Source organism: Zea mays, chromosome 8 (assembly GCF_902167145.1).
Source record: "Zea mays cultivar B73 chromosome 8, Zm-B73-REFERENCE-NAM-5.0, whole genome shotgun sequence".
Taxonomy (NCBI): Eukaryota; Viridiplantae; Streptophyta; class Magnoliopsida; order Poales; family Poaceae; genus Zea; species Zea mays.
The window spans coordinates 131,904,592-131,923,826 of record NC_050103.1 but is presented as its reverse complement, the minus strand read 5'-3'; the positions used below and the strand labels follow the sequence as shown (position 1 = coordinate 131,923,826).

At 44.9% G+C, this 19,235-nt stretch overlaps 1 non-coding gene across 1 annotated transcript; it reads right to left on the bottom strand.

Annotated features, from left to right (window-relative positions):
- Positions 1-246: 246 nt before the first annotated feature.
- TRNAN-GUU (transfer RNA asparagine (anticodon GUU)) lies at positions 247-320 on the bottom strand. Its single transcript has one exon. It is a non-coding gene; the product is annotated as a tRNA-Asn (tRNA).
- Positions 321-19,235: the final 18,915 nt, after the last annotated feature.

Genomic DNA, 19,235 nt, shown 5'->3' with positions numbered 1-19,235 from the left:
TGTACATTGGTGATAATATTTGAAACGAGATGAGACAAAAAAAAAAAGGTTCCAGAACATGTGCGCGACACATTTAAAATCCAAAGTTGGCAATAAACAAAACCAAAAAAATGATGGCAGAGAATGCAAAATAAAACATGTACATGAGACTCTTAAGTTTTAGAAAATAAATAAGAAGAGCAAAAATTTAAAATATAAAAAATAATGATGTTCATTTTTTCTAAAATCTAAAAAAGAAACAAAAAACGCTAGAAGGAGGGCTTGAACCTCCGACCTTGTGGTTAACAGCCACACGCTCTAACCAACTGAGCTATTCCAGCTTTTGATTTTAATGATGAGTTTTATGCTATATAATAGTTCTTGTTACACGTTAGAACAGAACATAACAGAACCGAACTGGACAAATACTTAGCATTCGGAAGGCAGAAATCAAAACAGCAACTTTGAAAAGACACTTCCAGCTGCGTTTCTGAGTTTCCCAATCAAAAGGCTAAAAAGCTATTCTAGGATCCACGAGGTGAGTCTACGGATGTTATGCACTCAACCACTCAGGTCAGAGACTTTTTCTTTCATTTGTACTTAAATTTGGATTTATGTTTTTTCTTAATGATGACAATGAAAAACATCTTAGTTTCTCGTATCTTAGTCACATTGATGATAGAAAACAACTGGTTCCTTCTAGATTGGCCATAGCTTTTTATTGAGTTAAATGCAGAACTTATCAAGAGATGTAACCACCAACTTTTAAAATGTACTTTTAAGTTTTTGAATTTGTTAGGGATATACCACACATCTCTAAACTTATAAAAACGATGCATCACAAGTCCATTTGTAGACCACGTAGACCACTTCTTTCAGCACAAAATTTAGAGTAAAATGCAGTAGTGGTCCTCGAATTTGACATGATGTGTGACTTGGGTCACCGAACTCGGAAAACAGAAAAACAAAAACAGGTGCTGAAACTTGGCGACCCATCCAAAACCCTCCAAAACCGAGTTTGCTCAAACCGGACGTCGATGTAGCATGCCACGTTAGAGTCAGGGGCAGATCTAGGATCCAATCATGCCTCAAACCAGCTTGTTAAATCTACTGTTCTTCTAATATATTTTAGTCTAGAGACAACAAATATAAATAGAAACATATGGATTAAGCCCTAGGCCATAGACCGGGTGGGCCGCAGCTTGTATCCACCCCTAGTTGGAGTCACTTGTATCACCCAACTTGGTATGTTGTGTCACATAGGTCTCTCGAACTTTCATTAGCCACGTCCGGTTTAAACAGATCTGGTTTTGGACAGCTTTACACGAGTCGATCAGATTACATAACCTATTTTTTTTCTAATTTTCTAAGTCTAGAGACTCATGTGACACAACGTGTCTAGTTTGAGAATTGCTACTGTATTTTACTCAGAATTGAAGTCTCAAGTACGTGATTCATTCAGCATAGGATACATGTGTATCATCACATTTGGATTCTTTGAAGAACTCATGGACAGGCACAAAGTTTGCAAAGCGATATGAGACAATATGATGACGTGAGTTGCCTGACGTCATGGAATGGCACGCAGCGCAGGACGAGGCCAAGCAATGTTCCCCGACCCCGATGGCCCGACCGCATCTTCTACATCTACATCTACCTGGGTGCGGTCTGGGGATGCCCCGGCCACGCCCTCCATAGCGAGCGGCAGGCCGGCGGCTACTACTGCCTACCGGTCGTCACGTCATGAGTCAGCTAGTATCCATGCGCAATGCAAGCTTCCCAGAAGAGCCTGTTGCTCTCGGCCGCGTGGCTGGCGCCGCCGGCCACAGCAGCCGCCGCCCCGGCCTCCGCCGTCGCCTGCGGCCGCGCGCAGCCACCACCCGCCGCGTCCTGGACCGTCGTCCGGAGCCACCACGGGACGGCCATGCTGCTGTCGACTTCGCTCTCGTCACCCTCCCCGGCCAAGTCGTCAACGACGACGACGCTAGCAGCAGGGGCGGGAGCGCGACTGCTACCATCGCCACTGCAGGACTCAGCGTCGTCCTCGGCGTAGCCAGCTGCTACCACCAAGGGACGGTCCCCTGCTGCGGGGGCGTCGGACTCCGAGTCGCCGGTGCCTTCTTGCGGCGCGGCGGCGGGTAGCACTGGCACCGGCGCGGGAGAAGCAAGCTCCGGGATGGGCATGTATAGCATGGGCATGGGCTGATGTGTGCAGTCGTCCATGGCGCGCGCGGCGGAAGCGGTGCGCCGGGATGACGACGGGTGGGATGAGGCTGCAAAACACTAGTCGGCAAATATTTAAAGGAAGATGCGTTTCCGCGTCGGATTTGGGCTGTTGCTCCAAATCTCTATCTAGAAGCTCTAATAAAGGTTTAAGCTTTTGGATAGGAAGTGGACTTTATTAGTTTGTTGGTCATCTTTCTTGTTAGCAGAAGAAGAGTATTTTCGATTTTCTCCCACCCAAAGGTTACGGTTTTTGGAGCAATCTGCCGCCGGCTGATGTGTAAAAGGATACAGGTAGCGATGCCATTTAACAACTCTCTCATTAATTTTAGGAAGATCTCTATAAAGATTATTATGTTTGGTTAAAAACCCAACTCCTTTACAACTTTTGTGATGTAGATCTGAGGAAGAGAAAATACGAGAGAGGAGCCGGTATTTCTAGCTTCGAGCTTCCGTTGTTTTTTAAGGAGCTTCTCACCCTTTTCTAGTCTTTCCCTTCGATAGGAGTCGTTGCCTAGTTGGAGGCTCACTCCAACGGAGCATCCATCCGGCCAGGTAAAGCTAAAATAGCTGTCCTAGACCTACTGTAACAGTATAATCCTTCTTTCAACGGAGCAGCTAAACAGGTCAGGCAAAATGTAAGGCAGGAGAGAGAAAAGCCATATTGCCTGGTACTATGACCGGCAACTAAATTCTTCATTCTTGACTGACCACTGGCCCCAGCGTCACTCCATTCCAGCTGAACATATGGATGGCTGTGCTGTTGGAAAGATCTAGCGTATGGCTGAGCAGTTAAACTACAGACATCAGCCAAAAGTACAGATGGCTGCCCGATTTGCATGCGTCCCGTTGGAGTGAGCCTAAAGGGGCCTAAATTTGTGTGTATTAGTAAAGAAAAAACAACTTTCATCTAAATTAAATAGATTATAGTACCTCATTGCATACTACAAGTTAAGTTAGAAGGGACATAAGTATTGATTTTAGGCTATCTCCAACAAGAGCCGGTAAAACGTCATGTACTCTAAATATAGCGGATGCAGACGTTCGGTACGCGTCCAACAATGCCCGCTAAACCCTCCGGTAAAAAATACAGGGTCTCCTTCATCCGCTACATTTGGAGGGTAGACGATGGTTGGCTATCCACTGTGCAGCACATGCTTCTGTTCTCTATTGCGCTTGTTGGGAAGCTCCTGAACCCGTTCAATGGCGGCTGCGACGGCCGCGCGTCACTGTCATGCTAGAGCCAGACATGAAGATAGACGAATCTTTTGATACATACGTAAAAAATATATACGTAAATATGAAGATAGACAGATAGCTTACAAAATGTAATTATTACAATTAGTTTCTAATTTATTTTTCACAGCATAGAAAGAATATTTTATTACGTATACGTCTAGAAAAAATATAATATAAATGTATTGTGAAATCTGGTAACACTGTAGATGTAGGGGATCAAATTTAGAGGACGTTGCTGGAGACGAAGAAAATATAGAGGATGAAATCTTTTAGAGAGTGCTGTAAAGTATAGAGAATATTCCTTTAAAGGATGAAATTTAGGGGAAGTTGCTGAAGACAGTCTTATATAGGGTAGGCTTAGAACCATGCATTTAAAACCAATTTGATCTAGGTTTGCAAGGAAATTGTATTTATTAATAGTTAAGCTGAGAAAAATGATGGATCAAAACTTACAAATGAAAACATGTAAATGATCACATGAGTGCAAGGGATGGGTTCATTGTAAGGATATTGAGCTAGACATAGTATTTAGTCCGCCTTTCCATAACAGTCTATATCACCATCAAGCATATAAACAATGCCGGACTTTAGGTCCTCTCATTTGAGCAGTAAATCGAAGCAAAAATAACCTCTAAGAGTAAATCTCTTCATTATGAGATGTTCATCTAGGATAGTTATCTCATCGTTAATATAAGAAAAATGGATGCCGACCCATTTGATTAAGTGATTTTAGTCTTTGATGATCAACATAACCAGTAGATTAATGTGTTTGCAAGTGTTTGTGTTTTGTAGTTCACATGATGCAAAGTGGTTTGGACTAAGGTACTGAGGACGCAACACCTCAAAGAAGACATTAAAAGACCAATAGAAAATTTACAAATATTCAGCACAAGTCCAAGACACAAGACTAGAAGAGCTCAAGCAAAGAAGATTGAAAAAGAAAAAAATGGGCTATCGATAGGTGCACCGGACTAGTCCAGTTGTGCACCAGACCGAGTATGCAGAGAGCATGTTCTCGGGCAACTGAGCTAGGTGGCGCACCAGACCAGTCTGGAGGTGCACTAGACCTCGACTCAACCGTTAGCAACACCTAGTCGTCAACGGTCATCTGACATAGCAGTCACCGGACCAGTCCGATAGTGCACCAAACATCTGCACTATTGCAGGGAATCTGTTAGGCTGACCAACGACTAGCTGACGTGGAGAGCACCAAACCTAGTCTTGTGTGACGTAGAAAAGTATGCTTTCTTCAACGACTATTTTGGGGTCTGGGCTCTATATAAACCCCTAGCTGACCATTTTAAGGTGTGGAAGCCCAAGCAACATACAAAGTGAAGTGAGACACATATCCATTGCTCCAAACACCCAAGTGCTTAATAGAATCACTCCGTAATTAGCATAGGTGCTTTGCGAAGTGCTTAGATGTAACACTCCAAAATCGTATCTTGGTGAGTTAAGAAAATTCCCTAAAGATTTAAAATTTCAAGTGTATTATAACAAAGTTATGAATTGAGACTTTCTTCCCTAAAATTTAATAAATAGTAAATATAAAATGTTGGCTATATAAAAACTATAATAAATAGGATAGTGAGTTATTCTATATAAATTACTCCTATTGGGTTATATAACTATGTGAATTCCATACTTATTAAATTTCATGCATACAAATACTTATTTGAGCAAAGTAAATAAGGAGTAAATAAATGTAAAATATTTGCATTCATGTTGTTGTTTTGGTTGTGCATATAAATATGGTTTCAAAATTTAAAATCAGATTTGAATTGGGATAATTAAATCTAGAAATAAAAAAATAGGAAAAAAGGAATAGCAAATAAAAGGCTTATCTATTCGGCCACTTAAGGAATACAACCCACGTGAGTTTTTCCTCCTATTTTTTATTCCACTTGCCGGATCTTGCATCACTGTTACCTATTCTAGATTCGAGTTTGTTAGAGTTCCTAATATATAAGATAGGATTGGAACAGATAAGTACCAGATTAGATCTATCATGTAACAAATTTGGGTTCGAGTTTGTTAGAGTTCCTAATATATAGGATATAATTGTAACAAATAAGTACTAGATTAGATCTATCATGTAACCACCCACCTCCCAGCCTATATAAATACATGCCACCATAACACCTCAACCCATCAATCAAAGACACATCTCATCCATAGCCTCGCAGCAGCCACCGCTCGCCGGTGGGCCTGCCACCGCGGGCAGGATGCCACAGCTCGTTCCGGCGTGAACATGATCATGCGGGGGAGAAACGGCCCTGGCCATCGATCCGATGATGAGCGCTCATGAATGAATCTCAAATATCCCATCGTGATCGAAAATCATAGTCGTTGATCTTGGATCTGTTGGCCGAGATCAGATCGCGGGATCCTTTAATCTCGAGCGTTGAATTTAGATCCGACGACTGTGATGGGATCGGTCGCGTACCGATTCGGCCGAAGCCATGGGGCGTCCGATTCAATCTAGCGGGGAAATTCGATCTGCTATCATAAAATCTCTATCATCGATCTCCGATCCAACGACCGAGACTTCGATCTAATCTGCACTATAGACTATCGATCCAACGGTCCACAAAAGCCCATGCCCCTTCGGTCGTCTACTTTTGCAAAAGAGACCCTGTGCTCTATATTAATCAACCCGTCGTCCACCAGAGTAGTAAGATGATTACCTAGCAGTCCCTGAGAATTGCAAATAAGTCCCTAGAGCTCGATTTATTTATAAAATGTTCGAAAACTAAATTAATCCCTATATTGCTTGTTTTAACTCCGATTTAGTCCGTTCAAGTTGGGTTAGTCTTGTATTAAATTTGTCTACACAATAACAACATTATTTACAACATATTACTTTCTTTTACATAGTTTATCATATGATTATTGATTTATCTTGCTAATCCAAGTTAAATGTCCATGATTATAACCTGACTAAAAATACAACCTATAATCAAGTTATATCTTGGATTCAAGTTTATTTAATTCTCACATGATTTATATTAATTATCATATAATTTATGTTTTATTGATTAATCACCTAAATCTTTGGAAAATCATATCCTCATAACCGTAACTCTGAATTTAATGGTTCTCGAACCTACGACATCATAGCAACGCGTAGAATATTATTATGTGGTTTGTTCTCATGTTTGCTGTAATGTTATTTTTATGTACTCCTTGTCTGTTTGTATGTATTGCTACGAGTAGCAGCGAGGTTACGAATCACAGAAGACCAACTTGGTGAAAAGTACCTAGAAATTCGAGTTACAGGCACGTTGTGCCCTTGATCACTCTTCTTTTCCTAATAATGTTTAGGTTAATCACTGTGACATGCTCAAGTTAATTTGATGGGACCTAATAGGTTTCCCTAGATTTGTTTATCCCACACCTTGTTTACCGCTGAACAATTGGGTAGTTTTGCTATTGCTCTACCTAGTTTTGGAAAATTATTGTTATATTATGATCATGTTCCAGTTATGCCGTTGTTTTAATTATTGTTCATGACAAGATCATTGTGTTAATTGGAACATGGAGCTTAACTTGAGATATCCGTGCTACCACAAGGGTGGAATGAGACGCTCTTGGCTGACTAATTAGGAAAGCTAGTGGAGGACTACCTTACCCGAAAGGGGCAAGGGCGGTAGAGGAGTTGCGTATAGGGAGGTTCTCGGGTCGATCATGCTGCGATGGTTTTTTGAACGAGGGATTCCTATATTGCCCTTCTCAGAAACCATAGCGAGTTTTCCGAAGCTAGTGAAACTTTGTAAAGACCTCGTAGTGGATCCCTAGCCATTCACCTCGGAAGTGTCTAAGGGCCTTGCAAACCCTGGCTAGACGGGATACATGACTTATGGGTAAAGGGCACAACCTCTGCAGAGTGTAAAACTAGTATATCCTACGTGCTCACGGTCAAGAGCGACTCAAGACTCTCGCATGATTAATTTATGGAACTAAACTTAATTTGTCATTTGCATTGCATCGTGGGTGTTGTTATTAATTTGATCTCTTATTTATTTGGGTTGGTATCTACTTATACTTAGTAACTGCTAATAAAATTTTGACCAATTTTAAAAGCAATGCTCAGCTTTAACCATCTCCTTTGGTAAGCCTTACACTTCACATGAGCTCACACCTTTGGTGAGTTTATGCACATTATTTCCCACAACTTGTTGAGCGATGAACGTATGTGAGCTCACCCTTTCTGTACTCACATTCACCCTAGGTCAAGAACATGTACCACTGGATGAGGCACATGAAGGATGTTGTGAGGAGTTCGTGAGTGGTCTAGGCCGTCGTCTCACAGTCAACTTTGGTTGCTGGATCTTTGTCTTCGTATGATGTAATTATTTAACTATTTTGTACGGAACTTCATTATATATTAAAGATGTGACATTCATTTCTGTACCATGAGTCATCATATGTGTGAGACTTGATCCCAACACACACGGTGAAGTTCGCACCCGGGCTTGGTGCCCCGAAAACCCGGGTGTGACATTAGATTAGTTAGACCGCTATTGCACTTGCTCTAGGTTGTTCTTAGTAGATTGAGTGAAGTTAGAAAAAAACCCACACAAATCCCTCGGCTCTTGCGCGAGTCGTTGTAATTGTATTGAGTGAGGCGGGAGTCTTGCAAGAGCGCACCAACCACATTTGTGGTGTGGCTGCCATCGTGTACCAGAGGGAATGAGGCCCGCTGCGTGTCGCGGGAAGCTCGATAGTGAAGATGGTGTGGGAGCATCTGGGAGGAGGTCGTAAGCAGAGCACCACTTGTGTGTGGAGAAGACCGGTGGCTCTCAACGGAGTTACTCGACCGGGTGCTTGGCCTTCGCATGGGCTTCCCTTTGGGTAGGGGCATCAACGAGGATTAGTTAGAACCTTGCGCGGTTCTACATACCTCAGAAAAATACCGGCACATCATCGAGAGTTTGTTTTCTCTACCTTTGCCTTTAAGCTTCCACATTTACATTGATTACTTAAGTTTCAATCTTTACTATTCTTAGTTTAGAATATAGGATTGGAACTCAGGTTGCTAAACTCCTTTTTGCTATAGATATAGCAACACTTAGACAAAACCTAGTTTGCACACTATTGCTTAGCTATTTGCACAAGTTTTGTTTAGTATAATTATTTGTGGCCTAGATTAGTGAGAAAAATAGAAGTTCTAATTCACCCCGTCTTAGGCGTCTATGTTCCTTTCAGTTAATCTCCACCATAACATCATTGTGGATGATGGAATCACAACCATCGAAGGTGTTGTGCTTCGCATTCGGGAGGCAACCGATTGGGTATACTAGGTAGGTGGCTAGCTTGCTTGTATTCAGCGTTGGAGGTAAAGGGGAAATTACTTTGACAAATGGGGAGCCATCGATGTGGATCTCCATTGTATTAGATAGGTTGGCACGAGTGCATGAATGATGTGGCATAGTGTGGGGCATGGGACGATACAATGATGGCCATGGTTTATGTAAGGAAAATGAACTCTGGCCCATTTGACTAAGTGATTTTGGTGTTTGATGATCAACATAACCTGTGGACTAATAAGTTTGCAAGTGTATGTGTTTTGTAGTTCACATGATGCAAAGTGGATTGGACTGAGGCTCTAAGGATGCAACACCTCAAAGAATACAATATAAGACCTAAAGAAGACTTTCAAATATTCAACACAACTCAAATGCACAAGCCTAAAAGAACCCAAGTAGAGAAGGTTGAAGATTCAAGAAGTGGGCTCTCGGTTGACTCACCAGACCAGTCTGGTGGCACACCGGACCGCTTACGCAAATAGCACTTCAATAGGCTCTCGGCTAGCTGGTAATCTAGATCGGTCTGGTGGCGCACGAAATCGAGGTCCAATGGCTAGTTCCAACGTCCATCTGATGGATCAATCTTTAGACTGATCCGGTAGCACACCAGACCTCTACACTATTACAAAAGAATTTGTCAAGTCGACCAACGACTAACTAACATGGAGGGCACCAGGATGGTCCGGTGTGACGAAGAGAAAGCTATTTCCTCATATGGCTACAATTGGGGTTGGGCACTATATATACCCTCTAGACGACCATTTCAAGTGTGGAGAGTGGAGCAACCTTGCTATTGAGTAGAGACACATATTCATTGCTCCATACACCCAAGTGGTTAATAGAATCACTCGGTGATTAGCGTAGGTACTTTGTGAAGATCTTGGGTTTGTTTGACCGCTTTAGCGCTTGCTCTAGGTTTGTTCCTAGTTGATTAAGTGAGGTTAGAAAAATCCACAAAACCCATTGGCTCTTGCGCGAGCCGTTGTAATTGTACTGAGTGGAGCGAGAGTCTTGTGAGACCACACCAACCGCGTTTGTGGTGTGGCTGCCATAGTGTACCAGAGGGAACGAGGCCTACAACGTTTTGGCCAGAAGCTCAATAGTGAAGACGACGTGGAGTGTCAGAGAGGAGGATGGAAGCGGAGCACCACTTACACGTGGAGAAGGTCCGCTGCTGTCTACAGAGTTACTCGACCAGGTGCTTGGCCCTCGCGTGAGCTTCCTTTTGCGTAGGGACACCAACGAGGATTAATCAGAACCTTGCATGGTTCTGGATACCTCGGTAAAAATAGTAGTGCATCCACGAAAGTTTGCTTTCTCTACCTTGCCTTTAAGCTTCTGCATTTACACTGATTACTTAAGTTGCGATCTTTATTATTCTTAGTTTAAAATATTTAGGATTAGAACTTAGGTTGCATAACTCCTTTCGCGGTAGAGATAGCAATACTTAGATAAAAACTAGTTTGCACATTATTGCTTAGTTATTTGCATAGGCTTTGTTTAGTAGAATTATTTGTGGGCTAGATTAGTGAGAAAAATAGAAGTCCTGATTCACCTCCCTCTCAAGCGTCTATAGTCCTTTCAATAGGCATCAGAGCCCGATTTGGCTCATTAGGAATCTTTTGGCTTAACTGATAATTGAGCCAATGCTTTTTAGGAAATGATGGATACCGATAGGCCAACACACTTCGATGACACTAACTTCTCCTATTTTAGTGGTAGAATGGCTTGCTTTCTAGAAGTTGTTGATCTAGGAGTTTGGAAAGTCACCCGCGACGGGATGAAACCCCTAAGAATCTCGAGAAGCTCATCGCGAGTGACGAAAAATAAATTCATTTGAATACAAGGGCTAAAAATTGCTTGTATGAGTCTCTTGGCCTAATGTGATTTAGCTTAAATTACATGAGCTCCATGATGGCACATCAAATGTCCGTGTGCAAAACATTGTCTAGCTTTGAGTGAATACAATTCTTTTACAATCAAAGAAAATGAGCTTGTTAGAGATATGTATTCCCGTTTGAATCTTATTATTAATGAGCTCAACACTATTGTCATTAATAAGCTAGATGATGCATACATTGTGAGGAAGATCATCTCCCTACTCCCACAACAAAAATTGGGAGCATCATCACCATCCTTCACAAATTGGAGGACTTGAGCTAAATGACCCCCACGCTTTTGATCGGGAAGATTGTGGCATTTGAGATGTCACGAAACATGGGTCAAGAAGAACCAACTTCCTCAATGCCTTATGCTTTTACTTGTGATGAGCATAAAAAGATGAAAGGAAAGGAGAAGGTTGAAAGCTCAAGTTCCTCAAGTGAAGGAGAGGAACATGAAGAAGATGATGATGATGAAGATAATGATGAAGAAGATGATCAACCCTTTACATCATCCTCTGAAGATGAAGAAATGGTCCGACATGTCGGAAAGGTAATGGGGATGATTCGCAAGATTAATCTAATGGGTGTACTCCTGTAGATCGAGGATCTTCACTTTAACATTGATAGGAAAAAGAAAAGAGAGGATGCTTCACATATAGGGAGAAGGGCCACTTCTGGGATAAATGCTCAAATATGGACTATTGGAACTTGCTAATCCATGGACAACAAGCTCAAACGATGGAAAAATGGAAAACAATTTGATGCTAGTAGACACAGGGTGTTAAGGCAACAATGTTTTTCTTCCTCCCCCGCACTGTGCCAGTGCGGGGATATTTATAGGTAACTGAGGGACCGCCCGACCCTGCCAAGGACAATTAGACCCTCGGTTACCTAGTTTATCCTCAGAATATTCCCTCCCGGGGGTTACAACGGGTCATTACAGCATGTTGTATTACAGACGTGGCCCGACCCGTTCTGCCCACACGGTGGCCTACGGGCGGGGCCCTACAATATGGACCGGATTGTACACGGACCCATTTTTACATCGAGGAAGGTCGAGACGTAGGGTCTTCGAAGTCTTGATAGTTCGAGCCTCGAAACCTTTAACGGTCTTCGCTCCGGCTCACCGGGGCGAAGGGAGTGCTTGAGCCTTCGCATGGACGTCGTCCTTAGGCTCAGCTTGCGGGGCTCAATCTTCGGGGCCTTCGGTCTTGGATATGTTAATGTGGGAATCGGCGAGCGAGGGTGACATGTTCACCTTCGTCCCAACATGGACGAGCCTAAAGAGAGGAGCAAAGGCAATGCGCTCACAACGATCAAGACTTGGGATGATTCTTCAAGTGAAGATGAAACTCGAAGGAGCCGCGACCATCGCTCTTCATCACGCTCATCACACAAATGACTTATGGCAAAAGGTAACACTAATGAACCATCATCTAGTGATGATAGTGACAATGATGATGATAAATTCTCTATGGGTAAACTTGTGTGTGCCATAATGTTTTTTGAGGATGTATGAACTAAACAAAAAGCTCAATTAAAAGTGCTAAAATCTAAGCTGCTTATCTCTCAAAATGAGTATAATTTTTTTTCTAGAATAATTGGAATCTTTTGCAAATTTGAATGTTGACCTAACAACTAAAATTGGGCAATTAGAGTCTAAAATTCCATCCTCAACTACTGATGATAGCCTGATTAAAAAGAATGAAGAACTTGAGGCTAAGTTATCTAGCTCTCAAGATGTTATTGAAAACTTGCTAGATAAAATAGAAATTTTTATCATACATAATAATGAGCTAACTAATAAGCTAGAAAACATCAGTAGCGCCCCAGAAATGTTTTAATTGAAATTCCTGAAATAATTAAAAATGATGTGTCTACTTCTTGCTTAGATTTAGTTGTTGTTAATTCTAATCCATAATCAAGTCTTGGTTAAGAAAGTGATTGTAGAAACTTGTTCTGATGAGATTGGTATGGAAAATGAATTGTTAAAGCAAGAATTGACTCACCTTGGCAAGGCTTTGTATGATTAGAAAGGCAAAGCCAAACAAACCCAACCTCATTAGGAGAACACCACTGCTAGAGTGAACACGCATGATGTCGGGTACCCAGGAATGGGGTACCGAAGGCAAGGCCCACAAACCTCTCTGGCCCATTTACCAAGTCCCCACCGAGTGTCGGGTACCATACTTAGGGGGGACTCAGATCACAACCCTAAAGTACCTAGACGCTTGAATAAGAAGGGGTCACAAGCAAACACGCTCCCAACCTTACCAAAGCACGAGGAACATAAGCCACGGCTCGCTTGAGACCAACCTTGGGTGTGAGATGCAGTCACGGCTCGCCTGAGGCCAACCCTGGGCGGGAGACACAACCATGGCTCACCTGAGGCCAACCTTAGGCCGAAGACACAGTCACGGCTCGTCGGAGGCCAACCTCGGGAGCGAGACACGGTCACAGCTCGCCCGAGGCCAACCACGGATGAGCAGCGCATTTCCGACTCGCCCAAGGGTGTCTCGAGCGATGCTCCTGAAGGTTCCCAATTCCGCCGACCAACTCTACAAAGCGGACCAGCCGACCAACTCCGCTGACCAACTCTATGAGGCGAATCGGTCAGTCAACTCTCTGATGACCAACTCACTGTTGAGCAACCGAGCGAGTCTGTGAGGCAGGGAGAATGAATGAGTCTCCTCTTAGAGGATCCGCAAGGAAGGAACTCGAGCTGATGCTGTCGGCCCATGACAGATGCGACAAGACACAACGTCACTGAAAGGATCACGATGCCTAAGAGGGGGGGGGGGTGAATTGGGCTTTTCTAAAAATCAACACTAATTAAAACCTAAGCAAGAGCTAAGCAAGAGCCCAACTTCACCCCAACAACTAGCACTAAGAAAATAATACTAGAAATGCAACAATGCTAAGACAATACTTCAAATACTTGCTAAACAAATACACAATGTAAAGTGCTTGAATTAAGTGCGGAATGTAAAGCAAGGTTTAGAAGACTCCTCCAATTTTTCCCGAGGTATCGAAGAGTCGGCACTCTCCACTAGTCCTCGTTGGAGCACCCACGCAAGGGTATCGCTCCCCCTTGGTCCTCGCAAGAACCAAGTGCTCACTACGAGATGATCCTTTGCCACTCCGGCGCGGTGGATCCCTCGAGACCGCTTACAAACTTGAGTTGGGTCACCAACAAGATCTTCACGGTGATCACCGAGCTCCCAACGCCACCAAGCCGTCTAGGTGATGCCGATCACCAAGAGTAACAAGCCGTAGACTTTCGCTTGACCAAGAGAAGCCTAATGCAAGTGGTGTGTGCTCTAGGTGGCTCTCGCTAGCGCTAATGAGGAACAAACGCGGATTAAGATTCTCTAATCTCCTCACTAGGCTTTTGGTGCTTGCAATGCTCTAGCAATGTGCTGGAATAAATGTGGAGTGCAAGACATTGAATATGGTGGGTGGAAGGGGTATAAATAGCCCTTACCCACCAACTAGCCGTTACAGGCAACTTTCTGCGCACTGGCGCACCGGACAGTCCGGTGCGCCACCGGTGCGCCAACGGTCGTTTCCAACGGCTAGTTCTGACAGCTAGCCGTTGGACTCAGGGCACACCGGACAGTGAACAGTCATTGTTCGGTGCACACCGGATAGTCCGGTGCGATGTCCGGTGCGCTGTCCGGTGCGCCACTAAAATTCATCTCTGAAACCTGCGCTCTCGGGTTTCTGGGTGGAGAAGGATCTTCCCCGGGCCAGCTAGGCCCCACCTGGCAGAGGGTGCACCGGACAGTCCGGTGCACACTGGACATTCCGGTGCCCCTAGGGCCAGAAACCCTAACTCTTGTTTTTCAGCTGATTTTCAAATCGGTTTTCGTTCTAACTTGTGAGTGAGTTCTAGAGTGACACCTAGCACTGTATGTGAGTGTGATTGTGCACCAACACTACACTAGAACTCTCTTGGTCAAACTACTCATCGACAACCCCTCTTTATAGTACGACTAAAAGAGAATAAAAGACCTAACTAAATCGCGAGTGTCCACATCTCCTTGACACTCGGACTCCGTAGACTTTCACCTTTTGTTTCATCGGTTTAGCCGTCGCTTTGAGTTCTTATCTCCGGGATTGTTTTCACGTTGTAGTACTTCTACCTGTCATGTGACCTAATTTACCATTTGTCTCTGCAAAACATACGTTAGTCACGTATAATATTACGTTGTCATTAATCACTAAAACCAACCAGGGACCTAGATGCTTTCAATCTCCCCCTTTTTGGTGATTGATGACAACCCTACAAGTTTTGAGAGAGTAGTTTGTTTTGAAGTTTCTGTCAATAGAAAGGATGGTTAGTTATACTCTGTAATCTTTGACAGAAAGAACGTGTACCATAATAATAAGAGTGAGCGTATACACATCATAAGATTCTTGTTCATATAAAAGTGAAGTTAAATCAATGAAACAAGAACTAGAAGACTGGTGATAAAATATAAGGTGAAAACATAATACACACAGTCAATCATAAGCAACGAGAGTATATAACGAGTTTGTGAGCCAAAAACATCAAGCTAGTACAGAGAGTAGCAAGTACATATATTACATCAAAATGACTCTCTACTAACTCTCTAACTCCCCCTAGCTCTCACAACTCATATCTCTCCCCTTTGGCGTCAAACACCAAAAGGGTACCCGAACCTAAACATCTGAAGCGGGAGGAGGCGGCGAGGGCGCATCCGGTCGCGGTCGAGGCAGCAGAGCGAACGCCGGCGGAGGGTCAGAGTCAGTCTCGGATCCAGGATCTGCGGTAGAAGCTGGAGCTGGTACTGACTCGGACTGAGGCCGCTGTAGGAGCTGCCGGAACAGAAGTGGTCACAGATACTGCCACAACAGTAGTGGTAACAGCAGATGCTGGTGGCACTGGTGGCTGCGGGCAGACAGAGCTGAGAACCGGAGAGGTGAAAGCCAAAGTGACCGGCCGGAGCGGAGAAGGACCAACAGAAGGAACAGGGGGTCCTGACAGAATCGATGGCACAACTAGAGCGTGAAGCGGAGGAGGTGGAGCAGACTGAACTGGAGGAACTAAGACACCAGACTACTGTAGCATAAGGGCCATGAATGTCCTGCTCTCAGCCCGATCCTGGAGTAGCTGCTGCTGAAGCGCATCCTGCCTGTCCTGCATGTTCTAAAACATCGAGAGCATCCTCTCGGATAACCGGGCCTGCTCGGCTACCAGGTGAGCCTGCTGCTGAGTGATAGACTGGAGAATCGAAGCAAGAGCAGGGTCCATAGCCGAAGGGGCAGCAGGGGCAGCACTAGAACTCCCAGCCTCATGATCATGTGAGCGTGGAGGCATAGGAGGCGGAGGCGGAGGCGGAGGCGGAGGAGGAACCCCAAAATCATCATCATCATCATCATCATCATCAGCTGCTGTTCCTGAGTGTCGAACTGACGAAGAGCAGCGTCCTCGGCCTGAGAGTCAAAAACAGGAGTAGAAGCTGGCATAGGAGCCTCAGGCGCATGACGGTAGGATCCAAAAACGAGGCGTGAGGCCTCAAGTGTGCCCTGAAACCGAGGAGGCTGAATCAGCTGCGCAAAGATGTGGCATAAGTAGTGAGCATATGGCAACTGTCTACGAGCACGAATCCCATCCAAAACGGTGTCCTTGATCTCACAAATAAGGAAATCCACGACGTCAAACTCAGAGTGGGAGACCAGGGCACCAAGGAGCCAGAGCTGAATATGTGTGGTAGGCTCCCTGTATCCCATCCTCGGCAGAAGAGTCCGTCTGATAAGCTCAAATAAGTACTTGGCTGCTGTAGTAAAGTCTGCCGGTGAACGTCGCGACCCATCTAAAAAGGGCGGGCGGAACAGAGCCGCGACGTGAGCTGTACCCGGAGCCACACCGCCGTGAGGGCGACGAGGAGGGTCAGAAGTGCCGTAGCAGAGGCTGTGAAGACGAGTCGTCGACTCGGGAAATCCAAAGAGCTGGCAGATCTGACTGGCAGTAATGGTGACATCCTCTCGCTCAAAACGAAACCTCATCCAGTGATGATCCGGGTCTATCCATACAGAGGCGTAGAAGACTCGTACCCACTCCTCAACATACCTGCCGCTGGTAGTCAAGAGGGTCAGAAGGCCAGGCAGATATGTGAGGTGCACCTCAGAGTCAGCACCGGCGGCGAGCAGAAAAGCTGGAAGGTCCAAGAGCCGATGCACTCGCAGAGCTATCTGAGCAGACATCTGAGCTCTGAAAAAAGACTCCTGAATACGTGTGCTGAATAGGTCAACTGCTGCAGGGTCCCTCTGAGCTGGTAACCAAGACTCCACGGGTACGTATCTGAACCTACGTACCCGTGCCGCCGTAGCACGCTGAAGGTCAAACAGTCTAGGATCCGCAGCAAGGGGTCAAACCTCAGTCTCATCGCGCTCCCGGAATCGAGGTGGAGGGACAGGAGGAGCTGAAGCGGGAGCGGAAGGAGGAGCAGTGGAAGCTGGCGTAGTGGAGGTAGCGGGTATGGCTGTGGTGGTGGATGGCGCAACAGGGGTGACGGGAGCAGGCAGAGTGGGTGGTGGAGTGGAAGCAGTGGTGTGAGTGGAGGAGCGAGGCCGGGAGGCGAGACGACGAACACGGTATGCAATCTGATCTGACGGAGTCTGCGGCTGATCTCCAAGCTCGGCCTGCGCAGCGGCTGCTGCTGCTGCTGCTGCTGCACGGGCTGCTCTGTCCGTACGCCGCTTCTTGCGGCCTTCCTACTGCTCCAAGTAAACTGTCTTGCCCTTGACCTGCCTTAAGGGGCGACGAGGATCCTCATCATCGCCTCCCCCGGGCGCTGACACATTCTTCGTGCGCGACATCCTGAACTGATGACTGCAGATGAGAAAGAGAGACTAAGAACAGATCGATAATATCCAATAGAATAGCAAAGGATGAGATGACTACCTGGAAAGCTCACACGAGAGGTGACGATCCAGGCAGGACAGGAGACGGCACACGGGCAATCAAGGTCACTGAAATGACAGAAGAGGTGAGCACGTATTAGTCACATAGTCATAAGTATATGAAATGTGAATACATACATACACAGAGAAATATGGCACAGAAAACACGAGATGAGACGATCGAGAGGTCAAATGACGTGAAAACGACGTTTGAACGGTAAACAGTGCCATAGGAGGTTTGGAATTTGAATTGAGGCACTAAACGACATGGAATTGAGCCGATACTTCACGAGTAGGTTTATATAGGTGAATATGAGTGAAGTGTGTGCTTGGTTTGAATTTAGGTGAAGAAAAAGAGATTAGGGCACTCGGCTCGGAAACGATCGCTCAAAACGAGGAATTTGGTGAAATTGAAGCCTGGAATCTCAGATTGGTGTGAAATTTGGCAAAAGTGTTACTGGAAGTGTTGTGAAGGTGCCTGAAAAATTTGGGTTCAATTGGAGCATTTTTGGCTGGTTTGGGCATTTCACCGAACACGTGGAGGGCGGTGGTTTAGGGTTTCGGGGAAATGGCTGTTTGAGGTGGAAAAACCCTCCCGAAGGAGCTAGGAACCTGCAAGGACACTCAATGGCCACAAGGGAACACATTTCACAACTTGGATTCACTGGGATTCACAGGATTTGGAAAATGGCACAAAGGGTGGAGAGGGGAACCTCTGTACAACAGAACAGAGAGGGAGGAAGACCGAGGGAGAAAGGGGCTGCTCACCGAGAGGGGTGAAGAGCAGGCACAAACACAGGAGATCGCCGGAGCACGGTGGTCGCCGGTGAGGGGAGGTCGCCGGCGAGGGAGTGGGAATCGCCAGAGAGACAGAGAGAAGCTGAGGAAATGTCTATGCCCCGGGCTCGGGCGGGGAAAGGTTTTTCAAAAACCGAATATGGGCGCACCGGACAGCGCACAGTAGCTGTCCGGTGAACCACCGGACAACGCACAGGAAAATGGAGTTCCAGCGCGCGGCAGCCGGTGCACCGGACATTGCACAGTGCAGTGTCCGGTGCACACCGGACTGTCCGGTGATCCCAGATAGAGGGAAGATTGTAAAATTTTGAATTTTTCTATATAATTTCCAAACAAACCAAATCCCAACTTATAATCACACAAAATAACACTTGTTGGGATAGGTATTGGCACCCTCATATACTTTTCAAAATATTTTGCCATAGGCTAGATAATTTTTAGAGAAAATAGGCAAATGGTGAAATTTGCATTTTGGCTTGCACTAGGGGTTTTCATGAGTGATTTGAATTTTGAATACTCCCCCTAAGTGCAGTACCTCGTGCATATTTCAAGAACCAACAATTGCATAAAAAGTAAGAATTTAAGTGCTAAAAGCTTAAAACTAAGACTTGTCAAGTTTGACCCGAGTTAAGCTTTTTCACTCGCTTTGTTGGCGGTTATCTCAACTAGGTTAGACAAGCCCTAGATGCAATACAAGTAATTTAAACATGCAATGCAAGCTTGACAACACCATTTGACATTTTACATAAAATTTCTGAGATCAAGAATATTTAGTTCATTCCTCAACATGCAAAAGCGGGTCTTATCAAGAGGCTTAGTGAAAATATCCGCTAATTGATCTTCCGACCTCACTCCTTCTAAAATGATATCTCCT